This window comes from Equus quagga, chromosome 18 (assembly GCF_021613505.1).
Source record: "Equus quagga isolate Etosha38 chromosome 18, UCLA_HA_Equagga_1.0, whole genome shotgun sequence".
Classification (NCBI taxonomy): domain Eukaryota; kingdom Metazoa; phylum Chordata; class Mammalia; order Perissodactyla; family Equidae; genus Equus; species Equus quagga.
The window spans coordinates 27,286,366-27,303,559 of record NC_060284.1 but is presented as its reverse complement, the minus strand read 5'-3'; the positions used below and the strand labels follow the sequence as shown (position 1 = coordinate 27,303,559).

The 17,194-nt window shown below is 36.5% G+C and overlaps 1 protein-coding gene across 6 annotated transcripts in view; it reads left to right on the top strand.

Moving 5' to 3' along the window:
• The window catches only part of EVI5 (ecotropic viral integration site 5), a 211,560-nt gene that overhangs the window by 100,641 nt on the left and 93,725 nt on the right, over positions 1-17,194 (top strand). The gene's annotated exons all lie outside the window — the stretch shown is intronic.

Sequence of the window (17,194 nt, the reverse complement as noted above, 5' to 3'; positions counted from 1 at the left end):
ATCTGTTCAGAATCAGAAACTAAAATAAAAAATTATTTCACAGAAACAAATCTATAGTCTTGCCCTTAAGTTTAAAATTCAAAGATATATCTTAGTGATGCTTTATGTAACAAAGACCTAGAAATTTTAATTGTCGGGAAATCAGGAATTAGCCAATAATGTAATATACCTGCCTCCCCCAGCCCCGCCAAATCCCAAGTACAGTTTTCGTGGAAGTATAATGATCCAGTTCAATTCTAAGTAGCTTGCAGGCAATCTGTAGTGTTGCATCTAGTTTGAAGACCAAAACTCATGTGAAATGTTTACAGACTATATTATGGCTAGTATAGGAAAGACTGTGGAAGCCCTAACTCTTTAAACTATGCTAAAGAAAACTTTTTTTAAGTATTTGAGAGGTAATCTTATGGAAAGGTGATCAGCCTTTTTTTGATGTTACTTCAGAGGGCAGACTGCATGAAAGATCCAAGGATACAAAATCTTATTCCTAGGAATTTTGACAAATAGAATAGTTGCTTTGCAAAGTAGTGACCATTCTACTGGCAGAAAGTGAACATATATTGCTAAAGGTTTTGATTACAATTTTCCAGTATAACTTCATGAGTTCTTCAGAACTCTCAGAATAAGGGTTTCAAATCTGTATTCCAGCAGGAGGTATCGAATTACCAATGTAATCATCCACCACTACTACCCTCTACTCCCAAGAGCGTTATTTTATATGCCATGAAGAGCTCTGGATTTCATGTACAGAACTGAATTCTAGTCCTGTTTTGCTGTGTGACCTTGGATACTCAAGGACTCAGTTTCTTTTTTCTCTAAAACGATTACATAGGGCTAGACCATCTCGTGTCACTCTCTTTGACTTTTTGAGTTTTATTCGAGTATGATTTACATGCAATAAAATTCACCAAACTTAAGTGTGTGGTTTGATATGTTTGACAAATATATATAGTTTTATAACTACCCCCACAATCAAAATATAGGGTATTTCCATCACCCTGAAAACTTCCCTTGTGTTTCTTTGTAGTTCACCTTTCCACTCCCAGCAGCCAGTCTGCTTTCTGTCACCATAGTTTTGCCTTTTCTAGAATTTTATATAAATGGAATTGTAAGGTATGAGGATTTTGTGTCTGGCTTGTTTCACTTAGCATGTTCACTCTATTTTTCTTTTTGGCAATTTTTTTTTATTTAGGTAAAATATATACTACATAAAATTTAGTATTTAAGTGCACCATTCAGTGGCATTAAATACATTTATAATGTTGTGCAGCAACCACCACCATCTATTTCTACCACCCTGCTGCTAGTAATCTTTATTCTTTCTTTACCATGAATTTACCTCTTCTAGGTAACTCATATAAATGGAATCATAAAATAGTTGTCCTTTTGTGTCTGGCTTGTTTCATTTAATGTTTTCAAGATTCATCCTTTTTGTAGCATGTATCAAAATTTTATTAGTTTTTATTGTAGCTGAATAATTCTCCATTGTATATGTATATATATATATATATATATATATATATACACCTCCTTTTATTTATTCATTCACGTGTTTATGGTCATTTTGGTTGTTTCTCTGTTTTGGCTGTCGTGAATAATGTTGCTGTCATCATTAACATACAAGTATCTGTTTGAGTCCTTGCCTTTAACTCTTTTGGGTGTATACCCAGAAGTGGAGCTGCTGGATCATAGATCAGATGGTAATTCTATGTTTAAGGTTTTTGTGTTTTTATTGAGGTCATAATAGTTTATAAAGTGGTGAAATTTCAGTTGTACACTATTATTTGTCAGTCATCGTATATATGTGCCCTTTTACCCCTTGTGCCCACCCCCCAACCCTCTTCCCCTCTGGTAACTACTAATGTGTTCTCTTTGTTCATGTGTTTGTATATCTTCCACATATGAGTGAAATCATATGGTTTGACTTTCTCTCTCAGGCTTATTTTGCTTAACAGTACCCTCAAGGTCCATCCACATTGTGGCAAATGGGAGGATTTTGTCTTTTTTATGGCTGAGTAGTATTCCTTTGTGTGTGTGTGTATTTTATATATATATATATATATATATATATATACACACACCACATCATCTTTATCCATTCATCAGTTCTTGGGCTCTTGGGTTGATTCCATGTCTTGGCTATTGTGCATAATGCTGCAGTGAACGTAGGGGTGCATAAATCTCTTTGAATTGTTGATTTCAAGTTCTTTGGATAAATACCGAGTAGCAGGATAGCCAGCTTGTATGATATTTCTATTTTTAAGTTTTGAGAAATCTCCATACTGTTTTCCATAGTGGCTGCACCAGTCTGCTTTCTCATCAGCAGTGTATGAGGGTTGCCTTTTCTCCACATCCTCTCCAACATTTGTTGTTTTTTGTCTTGGTAATTATAGCCATTCTAACATGTGTAAGGTGATATCTCATTGTGGTTTTGATTTGCATTTCCCTAATGATTAGTGATATTGAACATCTTTTCATGTGCCTGTTGGCCATCTGTATATCTTCTTTAGAAAAATGTCTGTTCATATCCTCTGCCCATTTTTTGATTGGGTTGTTTGTTGTTTTGTTGTTGAGTTGTCTGAGTTCTTTATATATTTTGGAGACTAACCACTTGTCACATATATGATTTGCAAATATTTTCTCCCAGTTAGTGGGTTGTCTTTGCATTTTGTTCCTGGTTTCCCTTGCCTTGCAGAAGGTCTGTAGTGTGATGAAGTCTCATTCGTTTATTTTTTCTTTTGTTTCCCTTGCCCAAGTAAACATGGTATTTGAAAAGATCTTTCTAAGACTGATGTCAAAGAGTGTACTGCTTATATTTTCTTCTAGGAGTTTTATGGTTTCACGTCCTACCTTCAAGTCTTTAATCCATTTTGAGTTAATTTGTGTGTATGGCAAAAGATAATGTTCTACTTTCATTCTTTTGCATGTGGCTCTCCAGTTTTCCCAACATCATTTATTGAAGAGACTTTCCTTTCTCTATTGCATGTTATTAGCCCCTTTGTTGAAGATTAGCTGTCCATAAATGTGTGGTTTTATTTCTGGGCTTTCACTTCTGTTCTGTTGATCTGTGTGTCTGTTTTTGTACCAGTACCATGCACTTTTGATTACTATAGCTTTGTAGTATATTTTGAAGTCAGGGATTGTGATGCCTCTGGCTTTGCTCTTTTTTCTCAGGATTGCTTTAGCAATTCGGGGTCTTTTGTTGCCACATATGAATTTTAGGATCCTTTATTCTATTTCTGTGAAGAATGTCATGGGGATTCTGATTGGGATTGCATTGAATCTGTAAATTGCTTTAGGTAGGATGGACATTTTAACTATGTTTATTTTTCCAATCCATGAGCATGGAATATCATTCCATTTGTTTATGTCATGATTGGTTTCTTTTAATAATGTCTTATAGTTTTCATTGTAAAGGTCATTCACCTCCTTGGTTAAATTTATTACTAGATATTTCATTCTTTTTGTTGTGATTGTAAATGGGATTGTATTCTTTTTTTTTTTAATGATTTTTTTTTTCCTTTTTCTCCCCAAAGCCCCCCAGTGCATAGTTTTATATTCTTCGTTGTGGGTCCTTCTGGTTGTGGCATGTGGGACGCTGCCTCAGCGTGGTTTAATGAGCAGTGCCATGTCCGCGCCTGGGATTCGAACCAACGAAACACTGGGCCGCCTACAGCGGAGCGCGCGAACTTAACCACTCGGCCACGGGGCCAGCCCCCAAGTATTCTTGAGTTCTCTTTCTGTTAGTTTGTCATTAGGGTATAGAAATGCAAATAATTTTTGTAAGTTGATTTTGTACCCTGCAACTTTGCTGTAGTTGTTGATTATTTATAATAGTTTTCCAATGGATTCTTTAGGGTTTCCTATGTATAGGATCATGTTGTCTGCAAACAGAAAGAGTTCCACCTCTTCCTTGCCAACTTGGATTCCTTTTATTTCTTTTTCTTACCTAATTGCTCTGGCCAAAACCTCCAGTACTATGTGGAATAAGAGTGGTGAGAGTGGGCACTCTTGTCTTGTTCCTGTTCTCAGAGGGATGGCTTTCATTTTTCCCCATTGAGTATGATGTTAGCTGTGGGTTTGTCATATGGCCTTTATTATGTTGAGGTACTTTCCTTCTATACCCATTTTGTTCAGAGTTTTTATCATAAATGGATGTTGGATCTTGTCAAATGCTTTCGCTGCATCTGTTGAGATGATCATGTGGTTTTGTTTATCATTTTGTTAATGTGGTGTATCACATTGATTGACTTGCAGATGTTGAACCATCCCTCCATCTCTGGTATGGGATCCTTTTAATGTATTGCTGTATTTGGTTTGCCAATATTGTGTTGAGGATTTTTGCATCTATGTTCATAAGTGATATTGGCCTGTAATTTTCCTTCTTTCTGTTGTCTTTGTTTGGCTTTGGGTTTAGGGTGATGTTGGCCTCATAAAATGTGTTAGGAAGTGTTCTGTCTTCTTCAGTTTTTTGGCATAGTTTCAGAAGGATAGGTATTAAATCTTCTTTGAACGTTTGGGAGAATTCTCCAGAGAAGTCATCTGGTCCTGGACTTGTATTTTTGGGGAAGTTTTTGATTACTGTTTCAATCTGTTTATTTGTGATTGGTCAGTTCAGATTCTCTGTTTCTTCTTGATTCATTTTTGGGAGGTTGTATGATTCTAAGAATTTAGCCATTTCTTCTAGATTGTCCAGTTTGTTGGCATATGGTTTTTCTCAGTATTCTCTTATAATTGTTTGTATTTCCATTCTATCCGTTGTAATTTCTCCTGTTTCATTTCTAATTTTATTTATTTGAGCCTTCTCTCTTTTATCTTAGTCTGGCTAAGTGTTTGTCAATTTTGTTTATCTTCTCAAAGAACCAGCTCTTAGTTTCAGTGATCCTTTCTACTGTTTTTTGGTTTCTATTTCATTTGTTTCTGCTCTAGTTTTTATTATTTCCCTCCTTCTACTGACTTTGGGCTTTGTTTGTTATTCTTTTTCTAGGTCTATTAAGTGTAGTTTAAGATTGCTTATTTGAGATTTTTCTTGTTTGTTAAGGTAGGCCGGTATTGCTTGAATTCCCCTCTTGGGACAGCTTTTGCTGCATCCCATATGAGTTGGTATGATGTATTTTCATTTTCATTTCTCTCCAGATACTTTTTGATTTCTCCTTTAATTTCTTCATTGATCCATTGGTTGTTCAGTAGCATGTTGTTTAGTCTTCAGATATTTGTCCCTTTCCCAGCTTTTTTCTTGCAGGTGATTTCTGGTTTCATAGCATTATAATTGCAAAAGATGCTTGAGATGATTTCAGTCTTAATAAATTTATTGAGGCTTGCCTTGTTTCTCAACATATGGTCTATCTTTGAGAATGTTCCATGTGCACTTGAGAAGAAAGTATATTCTCCTGTGTGGATCTCCCAGACATCTATTGTGTTGCGTAAATATCCTCTTTTGGTTTATGAATGTCCTTTTTTGTTGTGTCTTGGTGGGAGAAACTAAAGGAAGAGCTCACTCTACCATGATGCTGATCTCGTATGTTTAAGTTTCTTGAGGAACCACCAAACATTTTCCACAGCAGCTGTACCATTTTATGTTCCCACCAGCAATTTACAAGGGTTCCCATCAATTTCTCCACATCCTCACCAACTCTTATTTTCTGTTCATGTTCTTGTTGTTTTTTAGTAATACCCATCCTAGTAGTAGGTGTGAAGTGTTGTTTCATTGTAGTTCAAATCTTTTTTTTTCTCTTTTTCTTTTTTTTTTTTTGAGGAAGACTAGCCCTGAGCTAACATCTGCCAATCCTCCTCTTTTTGCTGAGGAAGACTGGCCCTGAGCTAACGTCCGTGCCCATCTTCCTCTACTTTATATGTAGGATGCCTACCACAGCATGGCTTGCCAAGCGATGCTATGACTGCACCTGGGATCCGAACCGGCAAACCCCAGGCCGCTGAAGCAGAACGTGCACACTTAACCACTGCACCACCGGGCTGGCCCCTCAAATCTTTCTTTTAATGTTAGAATTTTTTCAATGCAAAGACTATATCAAATGGACATTTGAAGTGTTATTTTTTTGTCGCAGATTTTTTTTATAGCTCTTCTCTTTCCTCTTATATATAATTAGCAGCCAATTAGTCATGAGAAAGAAAACATTCTGACTACTTCTTTAGTCTCTAGCTTATTGTCAAGATACCACATTAGGTTGTGTAAACAGTTTGTATTTTGCTCAGTCCTATATGACTTGACATGGCAATCTTATAATGGAGCCATGTGTTCATTCAGTCATTCAAAAAATAATGAGCAAAGTATTGTCCTACATACTGAGGGTACAATAGTAAACAAGAAAAATAAGGTCTGCTGTTACATGAAGTGTATGTTCTAGTTCAGGAGACATATTAAACAAATGAAAGTAATTTTAGGTGATGTTAAGGGCTGTGAAGAAAAATAAAGCAGGAGTGAGGTGGTAGGTGTACTGCTATTTTAGTTAAGTCGGTTTTGGAGAGCTTGCCTGAGGAAGTAAATTTGAATAGAAACTGAATAATATGAAGAAGGAAACCATTTGAAGATCTGGGGAAAAGCCTTCCAGACAGATCATACACCTAGTATAAAGGCCTTGAGTGAGGAATAAGTTTGAAGTATTCAAGGAGGAGAAAGATGTATTTATAAGCTCTAGGGAAACCACTAAAATTTTTTTTTTTAAAGAAAAGATATATAAATAAGTGATGAATAGCAGAGGTGAAATGGAGCCTTTTTTAAAAAAAAAATTCAATCAAGCAGAAAATGAAAAAAAGAACAATGAACAAATGGATGAAATAGAAAACTAGCAAGATTGTAGATTTTAACCCAACCTTATCAATAATTACATAAAATGTAAGTATTCTAAACACCAATGAAAAGATTGAATAAAAAGATAAGACCTGTTTACAAGAAACTCACTTTATATACAAAGATCTTGGTAGGCTAAAAGTAAAAGAATGTACTGGTAATGAACAATTGGGAAAGAAAATTAAGCTCACAGTACCATCCAAGAGAACAAAGTACCTAGGAGTAAATTTAACCAAGAAGGTGAAAGACTTATTCACTGAAAACTATGGATCATGGTTTATCTATTTGTCTGTTCATGGTTGATCCATTTATCTGTCTATGAAAGAAATTAAAGAAGACATACGTAAATGGAAAGATATCCCATGTTCATAGATCAGAAGGCTTAACATTAAGATGTCAACACTACCCAGTATGATCTACAGATTCAATTCTGTCAACTGTATGAAAATTCTAATGGTCTTTTGCAGAAATGGGAAAGCTGATCCTGAAATTCATATGGAATTTTAAGGAGCCTTAAATGTTGAAAACAGTCTTGAAAAAGAACAGAGTTTTCCTAATTTGAAAACTTACTACAAAGCTAGAACAATCAAAACAGTGTGGTACTGGCAGGAGGACAGACATGTACATCTTGCAAGTTTTCTGTTTGATTCATTTATTCAGACATATAGAATAGAATAGACATATAAAATAGAAATTGAGAGTCCAGAAATAAACCCATACATTTGTGGCCAATTGATTTTCAACAAGGATGCTAAGACCATTCGAGGAGGAAAGAATAATCTCTTCAACAGATGATGCTGGGAGAACTGGATATCCTCATGCAAATGAATGAACTTGAACTCCTACCACATACCACATACGAAAATTAATTCAAAATGGATCTTTGCTCTAAGTAGGGATTTTATGATTTTAACATAACTGTTTTATGGTTTTAAAACCCTTAGGAGAATACATAGGGATAAATCTTCATGATCTCGAATTTGGCAATGGATTCTTAGATATGGGTACTTTAACACTAAAAACATGAGGAACAAAAAAAAAACCCAGATAAATTGGACTTCATCAAAATTAAAACCTTTTGGGCATCAAAGGAAGTTATCCAGAAAATGAAAAGGCAGGCTAAAGAATGGTAGAAACTGTTTGTAAATCATATATTTGATAAGGATTTAGCATCTGGAATATATAAAGAACTCTTACCACTCACAAAAAAGACAATCCAATTTTAAAATGAGCAAAGGACTTGATTAGACATTTCTGCAAAGAAGATATGCAAATGAACAGCAAGCATATGAAAAGATGCTCAACGTATTTAGTCATTAGGGAGATGCAGATCAAAACCATGATGAGGTACCAATTCACACTCACTAGGATGGCTGTAATGAAAAAAAAAGGCAAACAGAAAATAACAAGTATTGGGAAGTTGATGGAGAAATTGGAATCCTTGTACATTGCTGATAGAAATATAAAATGGTCAGCTGCTGTGGAAAACAATTTGGAAGTTCCTCAAAAAGTTAAGCAGAGAATTACCATTTAAGCCACAATTCACCTCCTAGATGTAGACTCAAAAGAATGGAAAACTGGTATTCAAACAAGTGTGTGTGCATACATTGGCAGCAGCATGATGCACAAAAAAATGGACATAGCCCAAAAGTCCATCAATGGAAGAATGGATAAACAAATTTTGGTATATACATACAATGAAATGTCATTAAGCCATAAAAAGGAATGAAGTATTAATACATGTTATAATATGGATGGACCCCCTAAACCTTAAGTGAAAGAAGCAAGACTCAAAAGATCACATATATATGATTCCCTTTATATGAAATACCAGAATAGATAAATCCATAGACTGTAGATTGGTGGTTGCCAGAAGGTGGGAGTGGGAAAAGGGTGAGAAACTCCTTCGTAGGTAAGAGGTTTTCCTTTAGACCAAGAGAAGTGTTTTAGAACTAGATAGAATTGGTGGTTGCACAGCATTCTGAATGTATTAAATGATGCCGGCTTGGCAAGCCAAGGAGTTGAAAGAAAGATTTCTTGGACTGTCAATGTCTGGTAGCAGTACTCTTTTAGTCAGAGAATAGTGTGGGGACAGGACCCCTGGGCAATGAAGGGCTGCAAGCATGGGGACAGGACCCATGGGCAGTGAAGGGCTGCAATGTGTTGAGGGTTATGGCTAAATTTGTAAGGCATGGGTACCTGACTTATTTTTACCAGACAAAGGAAAGATAATGTTAAAAAGTCATTAAATGGTATCAGTGCAGGTGGGGTCTGGTTATCGTGTGGTCGTATAACTTCAGATATGAATCAGGTCATATAGAGCGCATGTAGGCCTGGACACCTTGGGCTTCTCTCCCTGGGGCAACCTTGATCCACATCACTAAATGCCACTGAATTGTTGTTCACTTTAAAATGGTTATTTGAATTCTGCCTCAATAAATTGTTTAAAGAAAAAAAGACTAAAGAAATAAGGCTAAAAGAAACAACACGTTTACTTTGAGTGATTGCCATAGAAGGTGGGAATAAGGGAGAACATATAACATCCCAGTCCTGGAATCCATTGGTTAAGGTCAGGGTAGGACCAGAACCAAGTGAACTAGCTTGTAGGAGAAACCTGAGAGAATTAGGATATCCCTCGGGGCTGGGATTGGGCATGTCTTAATGAGAGTTGCAATTGTATTGAGCCTAAAGGGAGAATGCAGTGTGAAGTAAAGCACAGATCAGATGGCAACTGGAGAAATGACTTACAACAGGTTGTCAGACCAGTGGCCTGTAGGAACCAAAGCCTAAAGGCAAGGGGATAAAGATGTAAAGGAGACAAGAATTTGGAATATCAGGGGTTTAGTGGACTAATGGGAAAGCAGCTTGGGCAGGTGTTGAATATGGGGTCTTTTACCCACAACTACGGTTTAACACGAGTTGGAAGAATGTGATGTTTGGATAAGCCAGCTCCATTAATATGCCAAGGTTGAGCAGACATGGAGATTTTTATGTTCCTCTACTTAGGAATAATGTTGTTTGCAGAATCTCAGTGAGTCTGAGGTGGTCTCCGTTAAAATGGTTAGCAATAACAGAGGCCAACAAGGTTGTTATATGGATATTGGAAATGTAGATAATGTGATAGCTTGTGAGGGTGACTCCCCCACAGTAAATTTCCAGGAGTGAAGGATCAAGGTGGTCTGCCTCTAACTGTTGGACACAGTATACCAATTGTAATTGGGGAAAAAAATGTAAAAAGGTGAAAAAGATATACCATGCAAACACTAAGCTGAAGAAAACTGGAGTGTCTGTATTAATATCAGATGAAGTAGACTTCAGAACAAGGAAGAGTTCCAGGAATAAAGGGGGACATTTTATGAGAGTAATAGGGTCAGTTCACCAAGAAGATGTAACAGTCTTAGAATTGTATATATTTAGGAATATTTGTCTCCTACCATATGTATACTCCTAACAACAGAGGAGCATGAAGCTGAACTAATAGAACTGAGAGACAAAGAGGACAAATTGATAGTTATAGTTGGAATCTTCAATACCCCCTTCTCAGTAATTGAGGAAATAATTAGGTGGAAAGTCAGTGTGGATATAAAAGAATGGTAGAACATTATCAACCGACTTGACCTGATTGATATTTATGGGAAATTTACCTAATAACATCAGAATACATGTTCTTTTTAAGTGCACCTGGAACATTTTACAAAGAGAACATATTTAGGACCATAAAATAAACTTTAACAAATTTAAAGCAATTGAAATCTTACAAAGTATCTTTTTTGACTCTAATAGCATTCAGTTAGAAATTAATAATAGATATCTGGAAAATCCCCAAATATTTGGATATTAAACAACACATTGTTACCCATTGTCAAAGAGAAAATCTCAAGGAAATTAGAACATATTTTGAATTAAATGAAAGTGAAGACACATCATTATCAAAATTTGTGGGATCCACCTAAAGCAGTGCTTAGTGGAAAATTTATAGCATTGAATGCTTATGTTAGGAAACGAAGTAAGTCTAAAACCAGTAATCTAAACTTCTACCTTAAGAAACTAGACATATAAGAACAAATTCAACTGAAAGCAAGTAGAAGGAAGAACTAATAAAAAGAGTAGAAATCAATAAAATTGAAACAGTGCAAAACAAAAATAGAGAAAATCCATGAAACTAATTATACACTATTATAAATTTTGTTTATTTCTGAAACAAGTTTTATAGGATATTTTGGCAGTATTCAATTGCCACTGCCCATGTTTAATATAAAGTATCTAATAGAGGGATTTTTTTGGTTGTTGTTTTTTAAACCAAGAATTGAATAGCAAATTCATTCAGCAAATATTGTTTGTTCCCCGACTGTGAAAAGCACAGTTTAGTTCTGACAGTGCAGTGGTAAATCAGTCAGGCTGTCCCTGGCATTGCTTGTGTAGTATACGTAGAGATAGACATTTAAAAAATGAATTGCAGTTAATTATTTAGAGTTGTGATAAATGCTACAAGAGAGAAGAATACAGGGTTCCATGAAATGTGTGGGTTCTTGAAAGAGACATATAATTATCAACTCTTGAACTTACTTAATGTATAATTAAATTCAGGGAGTATTTGATACATCTGTGTAGACAATCCATTTTCCAATTTGTGGAGTTTTTCACTTACTAATACAACAAACCTCTCCAAATGGAAATATTTGCTTTTCACTATATCACTCAAAAATCCTTCAAACATTGAATATGAGAATTTGTTTTTTTGTTTTACTCAAGACCATAAGCAAAAAAGATTACTAAGGGCTTTCTGATTTATCTTTACCTTTGTATCATTTGCAACACCAGAAAAGCACATGGGATTGAAAAGCAGAGACTCCATTGACTAAAAAAATTCCTGTCAGTTTCATTGGAATGTGATTGCTGGTATCACAGACGCATTAAGAGATTCATTGAAAAAAGTGCATCTGATGTAAGTGTAAGGAAGCCATTCATTATTTGTAGACTTTTAAATGCCCCTTGTTGATTTGTCAATCATCATAATTGTGGCAGTTATCATTTGGTAAACAGTATATATGAAAACAATGTGTTACGTTCTTAAAAATATTATTTCAACCCTTAGATGACTTAAAGATTAAGGACATGAGCTTTGTAGTTCATACTCCTAATTAACAGAACTGCCAACTGCTATTTGACTTTGCTGAGTCTTTTTAGTTTCTTTATTAGTGAAGTAGAAGTTGTAGTGAAGGTTAAGTGAGAATACAAAGTACTTAGCACGTGCCTGGCACGGAATAAGCTCTCAGTGGATGTTAGCTGCTATCATCATCACTATTGTTATCATCGTAAACTTTAAAACCTGTTTTATCAATAACACCTTTTTTCTCCCTGAGGAAAATTTTTAAAAAACAGAAACTGCTAGTTTACAGTCCACAGCAGCATCTTTTGATGTTGCCACTTTGGTGCCAATTCTGCCACTAACTGGTTGTGTGTCCTTGGACAAGTTACTTAACTTCTCTGTGCTATAGTTTGTCCTGTATATAATAGAGGGTTGTTGAGACTTAAGTGGTTTGGTACTCGAGAATGATGCCTGGCACATAGTGAGTGCTCAAATGGTAGCTATTATTAGGATTAATATTAACGTTATTCTGTTGTTATGATTCTACTGGCTTGCTCAGCCAATGGCGTAGACTGCTAGTAATAAAAACGAAAACTCACAAAGAGCTCAAACAGACGTGGTAAAATTTTCAATAGACTAGACATTGACAGAAGTATCAATTTCCTGACTAAATTTGAACAGGGAAAATTGAAAATGTTAGAAATAATGACCAAAAAAGAGCATTCTATTGCAGAAGCTCTAATGGGTCAACTTTGAAATGGACCAAAAAAGAAACAACAACAAAACCTCTAATCAATAAATTTAACCTTACTTGTAAAATTTACCCTGTGTTAGTCAGGGTTCTCCAGAGAAACAGAACCAATGGGATACACACACACACACTCACACACACACATAAAAGGAGATTTATTGTGAGGAACTGGCTCATGACATGAAGGCTGAGAAGTTCACAGTCTACCATCTGCAAGCTGGAGTCCTCAGAAAGCCAGTGGTGTAGTTCCAGTCTGAGTCCAGAGGCCTGAGAACCAGGGAAGCTGATGCTGTAAATTCCAGCCAAGGGTGGGAAAAGACCCATGTCTCAGCTCAATCAGCCAAGCAGGAAGGGAGTGAATCCTCCCTGCCTCCACTTTTTCTTCTCTTCAGGTCCTCAACATGTTGGATGATACCCACTCACAGTGAGGAGGGCAATCTGCTGAGTCACCTGGAAACACCCTCACACACACACCCAGAAGTAACGTTTAATCTGGGCACCCCATACCTACCTAGTCAAATTGACACATAAAATTAACCATCACAAGTTCAGTCCTTATCAGCTTACCACCTATGTACATCTTCTTAAACTATACTTAGCCTCCACATAAAGGTCTTAATTCTGCCTAACATGATACAGTTATCTTGTGCGCAACCAAAAATGCACTAACACCTTCCCCAGAAAAGGTAAAGTCCTTGAGTGATGCTTTCTCTTATTGATACCCTATAACTTAAATACCACGATGTAAAATTAGCAGTGTTTAAATGCAGTGGTATAAAGTTAATACTTCTTATGATAAGGGAATAAGAGAGAAAGAAAACAGATACACAAATATATTCATAGGAAAATTAGGAAATACTCATGAGAATTGCAGTCCTTGTTTGTCTAAGAGATAGGCTGCTTATAGTTGGTATTAATAACTACCTTCTTCCATTACCCACTCTGTATTCTCTTTGTCTTTAATAAGCACCTTAGCTGGTCATAGTTCTTTACCTGGTGAGGTGACCCCCACCTTCATTCCTGATGATCTGCGTCATTAGTAATCCCTCCTGGACTGGGTTGTTGTAATTTTTCATTGACCTTCATTACAGGTCATGATAATATTAAGAGACAATTTAAAGGATTGCCTTTATTCCAGACATATTCTTCCTAATCTCCATTGTGGAGTAGTAGTCCAGTTTCCCCTTGGTAGTCAGGATCAGTCACCCCAGCCAGCACCATAACTCCCTTCTTTGCCTATTGTTCAGAGGTATGAGGATCCCATAGTGGCCAGGTGAGTCTTCCAGTTTAGTGGAATTATTGTTGTGTCTCCCAGTAGGAGCATTCCTCCCTCTGGAGCTAAGACGTCTACACCAGCAGAGCATGAAGTTGCAAAGCAAACATTTTGTTGGTAAGTCACTAGGGATAATAGTGGTGTCACTCCCATTTCCACCCCTGGATTCCTGGATCTGTGAATCCTTATTAATGAGAGAAACAGCACCATATGTTAGACACTGATTCAGAACATATTTATCCTTCTGGAGAACCTGGCCCCAGCCCTGCAAGATATTGCCATGTAGCTGGCACTGTAACTGAGTCTTCAAAAGGCCATTCCACTATTCCATCAAGCCAGCTGCTTCAGGATGTTAGGGAACATTGTAAGACTAGTGAATTCCATAAGCACGGACCCATTGTTGCACTTCTTTTGCTGGGGTAAATTCCCTGATCAGAAACGATGTTGTGTGGAACACCATGACAGTGGATAAAGCATTCTACAGGTCCATGGATGGAAGTTCTGACAGAAGCATTGTGGGCAGGGAGGGCAAATTTATATCCAGAGAAAGTGGGTATTCCAGTAAGAACAAAATACTGCCCCTTTCATGGTGGAAGTGGTCCAGTGTAGTCAACCTGCCACAAAGTAGCTGGCTGATCACCCCAAGGAATGGAGTTGTATCAGGGGCTTGGTATCTATGTATCTGTTGCTGTCAGTGTCGATAGCCTTGGTGAATGGAAGTCCTTGTTGCTGAGCCCAGTGCATAACCTCCATCCCTGCCACCATGGCCACTTTGTTCATAAGCTTTGTTGGGCAATGGTGGATGTCTGGGGAAAGAGGTTGACTAGTATCCACAGCCTGGGTCACCCACTTGATTTGTAAAATCCTCTGAGGTCACTCTTTGATGAACATTCACGTGGGACTCAAATGTCTTCACGCTTTTAGCCCATTCAGAGAGGCCTATCTACATACATCTTCCCCAAATCACCACTTTTCCCTTCTTCTACATTAAACCACGGCATGTCCAGCATTTCCAATTCACTCACTATAGGGCCACCTTTTGGTCCATGTTTCAACCAACCAAACAAATGCTAGAGCCTTTTCTAACTCCCTGAGCTGCAACATTAAATGTAGAATCTCTGTTTACTGAGCCCATATCAATATTAAGAATAGATCCCAATGAAAATACTTTGCCCAATAAAATTGCATATGAATATAATTGGACAGGGCTAATTGCTGTATAGACAACTTGATAATGGGATGAAATTGGCTTAGTAGAGTGAGATTCATTCTGAATACTTTACTGAAGTGTATCAATGCTTGTATGATTTTCATTAATATGTTTGTATTAATAAACATGGAATCAAAATTTCCTCAGACTGAAAACAGTAGGGTCAAAACACACCTGCCTGGTCTAGATGGCGGAACTGTGGAAATGCCTTCTATTTATTACAACCTAGTATGAGAGGTGACGTAAAATATTAAATAATACCCACTGTAAGTGCTACAGCAGTTAGGAGGGGATATATGTAAGACTATTGCAGTAGTCCAGAGAAAGATGAAGGCATGAATAAAAACAATTGTAATGAAAATGCAGAGGAGCAGACAAATTTAAGAGATATCTGGAAGAAAAATTACTAAGATTTTGTGGTTGAATGATATGGGTTGAATAGAAGAGGGGAAGTTTTGACTTGGTTAGTTGTTAGGTGATAGAATCCTTGGCAGAGTAGTAAATACTTTAAGAGGAAAAGATAAGGAGTTCAGTTTTGACATGTTGAATGTGAGGTGAATGTATGGCTAACCAGATGGAGAAGACCAGTAGGAAGTTGTGAATGTGGTTCTGCAGCTTAATAGAACGATCTGGGCTGGAAATAGGGAGCTTAGAGTCACTACTCTCTGTCCATGTTTGTTTCTATCTGTCATCCCTAGAGTTCTGTCATTGTATGTTCTCTCTCCCTCCTTCTTTCTGTCCCTCTTCTCTCTACCTTCCCCTTTTTACTATTTTATAGATTCTTCCTTGGTGGTTTCATCCACTATATAGACTGTATAGAGACAATATCTGCTACAAATGGACAGTATCTGATACTGCCTATATATGCAGACTCTATAGACAAGGGATGAAATCACATAGGATGAATCTACAAAATAAGAAAATTAATGAAAAGATTGAGAGAAAACACACAATACTGAAACCCTGGGAACTATGATTGATACACACACACACAGATATAGATACCTATTTGAAGTAGTAGAATTGGCAGAGGAGATAGGTAGGAGAACCATGACAGAGTAACACCTCAAAATCTAAGGGAGGAGAAAGTTTTAAGAGTGGTTGGTCGTGTTAAATTCTGTAGACTGTCTAGTGAAGGTAAGAGCTGAATAAAAGGGCTTTCCATGGAGTTTTTATACTGTTATTGGGTATTGATATTGTTAGTGAGCAGAGCAATTTAATCAAGGGTTGAGGACTAGAGCTAGTTTGCAGTGGCTTGAGGAACAAATGGGAAGTATGTTAGGAGAAATAATATATGTAAACTATGGAATTTAGAATTTGTCCCTTGAACAATAGAGGGAAATTAGAAGTTTCACAAATTTTCTTGATGAAAATTTGTTCCCAATATTACTACAGTTTTTTGCACTTAGTTGGATTATTTGGTTTATACTGGATCAATGATTCCATTCTCATATGGGCCATTTGGGTTTGATGTATTCCTGGGGATCTCCTAATATAAAGTCTTAGCAAACAAACCTGAACTGCAGTTGTCAGGGCTTTAGATTAAGGGCAAAAAATTCTAGTATTACTCATAAAATAACTATGATCTCATTAAACAAAAATTATGGCACCTGCAGTGTGGATGTGGTCATTCCAAAAGAGTGCCTTTTCTCTATTTGGTAAGGTAAGTATTTGCTAAGGTGATATACCTGTTACAGATGTACTTCTTGTATTGAAATGTTGTTTTAAGAGTATCAGAAAATTATTAGGAGAAATAATGTGTAATACATTGAATTAAGAAATCCTCATTTGCTTAACAGTGAACTGTTCATTTTTAAAAATGACATCTTTTTGGGTAACTGGGGCAAGGGAGTACCATATGTTTTAATTAAGCACTGAATAATTCTTTCATAGAGTTTTCATTTGACCTCATTTTGTCCCTAATGTATTGAAGAGTTAAAGGAACCACTCTTTACTCATGCTGTTTCAGCAGGAAGTTGTTCTCTATGACTCTATTTTGAAATTTTGTGTTGTCACTTTTTCTTTACTACATAAATTAAGTGTGAAGTGATGGTTTATTTTAGGAA